The sequence below is a fragment of the Acomys russatus genome, chromosome X (genome assembly GCF_903995435.1).
Source record: "Acomys russatus chromosome X, mAcoRus1.1, whole genome shotgun sequence".
Taxonomy (NCBI): domain Eukaryota; kingdom Metazoa; phylum Chordata; class Mammalia; order Rodentia; family Muridae; genus Acomys; species Acomys russatus.
In genome coordinates, this window is record NC_067169.1 from 24,436,270 (window position 1) to 24,440,784 (window position 4,515).

The 4,515-nt window shown below is 38.4% G+C and overlaps 1 pseudogene; it reads left to right on the forward strand.

The window, feature by feature from the left end:
- The first annotated feature begins 1,708 nt into the window (after window positions 1-1,708).
- Window positions 1,709-2,990, forward strand: LOC127184814 (uncharacterized; annotated as a pseudogene).
- The last annotated feature ends 1,525 nt before the right edge of the window (window positions 2,991-4,515 follow it).

Consider the following 4,515-nt stretch of genomic DNA (forward strand, 5'->3'; position numbering starts at 1 on the left):
GCCACTGTAACCTTGATCCCTAAACCACAGAAAGACTCAACAAAGAAAGAGAATTTCAGACCAATTGATCTTATGAACACTAGTGGAAAAACACACAATAAAATACTTGCAAACCGAATTCAAGAACACATAAAAATTATTCAAATACAAGGTTCACACCTATTAAATAGTAGTATTGACACTGGTAGTTACTCTACATGTTACCTGAAGATGACCATAACCATCAATATAAAAAAGTTGTAACTCATGAAAACTTCAACAGTGACCTTCCTGAAGATGTATTGGTATAAAAGTGTCACAATGCTTCTGTGATTAACCAGCGTATTTTTATTGGATTCAAAGCCCATTCCATCTAACAGAAACCATATAAGACACTGTTCTAATAGAAAAGACACTGATGAAGTGGAAAGGAACATAAAGTAATGGAAAACTTTCTACTTATATTCTGCTAAAGAAACATTGAAAAAAAGGAGACTCCAAAGAAATACTGATACACACAAAGATTAGTAACTTACTCAACACACATCATAGATGTGTACTTAACACATAGATGGATGGCAAGAACTGGAAAACTTGTAGAGTGTGAGAGACTTTGAAGTACTAAGTCTTAAATGAGATACCTTCACCAAACCCTTCATCAAAAAGCTTGGTGATCTATATAGAAGAGGACTAGGAAGATTGTAGAAAACACTGTCCTGCAAACACAATAGGAGTGATACCACATAAGAGTTCAGAGAGCCTTTGTAACACACACACACACACACACACACACACACACACACATACACAAAGAGAGAGAGAGAGAGAGAGAGAGAGAGAGAGAGAGAGAGAGAGAGAGAGAGAGAGAGAGAGAGAGAGAGAGAGAGAATACATGGACACATCAAGTTGAATGGTCAGAAATATGAGAAGTATTGAGAAATTGAGAATGGAAAAAATTGTAGAGGGGGAAATATCCATATATTCATCAAAGTACATTTTATGAAGAAACATTTTAAATTAGTAAATGAAATAGATAGAGATTAATTACACTGTGAACAGTCTCACATATGAAAGGAATATTAAACCATGCTGTTCCTTTAAAACTATTTGTATTGATTCTAGTTCATTGTTCACGATCTGCCATTCATCTCTGGCTCTGGTAGTCATGGAAACAAAAGAATTTCTAGAGTCACTGTTGGAAGTGACTAACATTTGGTCTTCATACATACAAGACACAAAGAGGCAGGTATTTCATATTTCCACATAGTTTTAAAAATTGTATTCAGTTTCAAGGTCAAAAGAAGGCCACTCATATATGATTTGGGTGCTTCTTGTAATCTCATTTCCATGTAAGTCCAACTTAACAACATAATGCTGGGAAGCCCTGTCTGAGTATTTGAGAGCTCTAGAACCTGCACTGCCCATTACACTTGTGTAGTTTCTTGAAGTTGAGTATGTTAATTATACTTTCTGTGTTCATTCATTTATAAAATGGGTATAATGATTTCATGGATTTCATTGGAGAGTTGGGAATATGAGGCTCCGGTAAGGAAAGGACAGGAAAGGTTTGTGTGAGTTAGAGTTTGGTTGGTGAGACACTGTTCTGAGCTAAAATATCTTTCTAACGGAACTTCCTTTACTGAAGGTGATTGACCTCTTGTGTGACCCTCTCTCTCTGTTCAACATTACCTGTTACTTGGAAGATATTTATGATCTTGGCATCTTTCAAATGGATCACCTCATCATTGATAAGCGAAGGTAAAAAGTTTTAATTTAACTTGGGGCTTTCTATCTGTCTTTCTGAAATACATGTATCTAATCCAAGGAATTTAGACATGGGCAGAACTAGATGTTTCCAGGATATACCTTATTGGTTTGCGACAATAGCGTTCTCCACCATGATTCCAGTTGTGCTTCAAAACTCAGTGTCCTAGCCATCAACAAGCTCAGTCCTGCCTTGGCAAGAAAGTGAGTATGGGTTGGGTGTTATACAGGCCACCATCAGTTCCAAACACAATACAAGCATTTCAGCACTTGACAAATGGAGCAAAATTGCTATCCAAACCATCTTGTAGTGCTTTTCCTTCCACTGTAATTTATTTCCGTGCTTCTTATTCTCTTGCCTGGAGTGTGCTAAACCACAATCCATACATAGACTACTTGAATGTGGCAGCAGGGACAAGTTATATGAGCTTAGTGCTCTGTAAAACGTGGTTAATTTGCTTTATTACCTTTCCTTATATTCTTGGATTGACTTATACTTGTTCAATTTCATCTTCAGGTTTGACAATTTGAAGCAAAGCGTCTTCAAACTTAGTGGCCTCTTCAGCAGCCTATCAGCTTTGATTTTTGAAATAGCCATTGCCAGCAACCAATACTGGCGCCTATGGGAATTTGATGACAAAGTTGTGCAGTTTGTGTCCTTTGGCCTCTGGGAAGCTTATCCACAAGAGTTTAATGTCTCAGGGACCCTAATCAAGACGCTGGTGCACACCCCTATCGATTCAACTTGGAAACTTTCACCTGAATTTCAGTATGCACGGATCCTGTTAATTTGGGCAATTTTGATGAAGTCTGTGGTTCTGATTTTTAGTGCAATGGCCTTTAAGATCAGCTGTATGAAGAACCCATTTGTTGAGATGCAGATATATTGTTATAAGATCTCTGTCTTGTTTTTATGTATTAGCAGCCTCTTTTCATTTGTTTCATTGAGCTGGAACCACGCGGTTGATTTTCATGGCCAAACCACTATTGATTTTCCACCCGATTTTCCTGTTAAGAAAGAAGCCTTAAGAAGCAAACACTTTACTGCTGTGTTCCCAGCAGGAGTCCTGACATCCACCATGTCACTCTTTGGTGTGATCATGTTTCTTTCTGAGATAAGATCTTTGAATCTTCAGAGACAGTTGAAGGCCAAGTGTGCTTACAAAATGGCCCTTTAAGAGGCCTGGAATGAGGACTCCTGCATTTGTAACATCTCTCATAGGCTCCAGGAAGAAATTTCCTATTGATAAACAAAATACATGTATTAATAAACTCATTCTTAATAAACAATAAACTTGTATTTCTGTTTTGTTCATTTGTTTAATATTTGTGTATTATCCTACATGGTAAATGAATTCCTTTCTTTCAGTGTTTCTTATCTGAAACACTTAAGGTTATGATCATCTTTTTCAGCTTGTGGCAACAATCAGAAACTGGCAAACATACTGGTGAAATGCCTGTTGTATTAATAAAACAAACTTTTATTCTTCTTTATTTTATTTTATTTTTTTTAATTTTTTATTATTAATTTATTCTTGTTACATCTCAATGGTTATCCCATCCCTTGTGTCCTCCCATTCTTCCCTCCCTCCCCTTTTCCCCATATTCCCCTCTTCTATGACTGTTCCTGAGGGGGATTACCTCCTTCTGTATATGCTCATAGGATATCAAGTCTCTTCTTGGTAACCTGCTGTCCTTCCTCTGAGTGCCTCCAGGTCTCCCCCTCCAGGGGACATGATCAAATGTGAGGCACCAGAGTACATAAGAAAGTCATATCCCACTGTCCACTCCACTGTGGAGAATGGTCTGACCATTGGCTAGATCTGGGTAGGGGGTTAAAGTTTACTTCCTGTATTGTCCTTGGCTAGTGCCTTAGTTTGAGCGGGACCCCTGGGCCCAAATCTGTCTATCATAATGTTCTACTTGTAGGTTTATAGGACCCTCTGGACCCTTCTACTTTGCCACTCTCCCATGCTTCTCTCATCTAGAGTCCCAATAGGATGTTCTTTCTTCTGTCCCAGTTTCCTGGTAAGTGAAGGCTTTGGTGGGACATGCCCCTTGGGCTAGTATGCAGATATAAGTGAGTATATACCATTTGAATCTCTCTGCTTCTGGGTTAACACACTCATTATGTTCATTTCTAGCTCAATCCATTTATCTACAAATTTCGGGAATTCCTCCTTTTGAAAAGCTTAGTAGTACTCCATAGTTTATATGTACCACAGTTTCTTTATCCATTCTTCTACTGAGGAAGACTTAGGCTTTTTCCATCATCTGGCTATTATGAATAAGGCTGCTATGAACATGGTTGAGCAAATTTTCTTGTTGTGTGCTGGAGCATCTTCTGGGTATATTCCAAGGAGTGGAATAGCTGGGTCTTGAGGAAGCCCTATTCCCATTTTTCTGAGATAGCACCAGATAGATTTCCAAAGTGGCTGTACTAGTTTGCATTCCCACCAGCAATAAAGGAGTGTTCCTCTCTCCCCACATCCTCACCAGCATGTGGTGTCGCTTGAGTTTTTTATCTTATCCATTCTGATGGGTGTAAGATGGAATCTCAGAGTTGTTTTGATTTGCATTTCCCTGATGACTAAGGAGGTTGAGCATTTCTTTAAGTGTTTCTCAGCCATTTGATACTCCTCTGTTGAGAATTCTCTGTTTAGTTCCAAGCCCCATTTCTCAATTGGGTTATTTAGTGTGGTGGTGTTTAGCTTCTTGAGTTCTTTATATATTTTGGATATTAGAACTTTGTCAGATGTAGGGTTGGTGAAG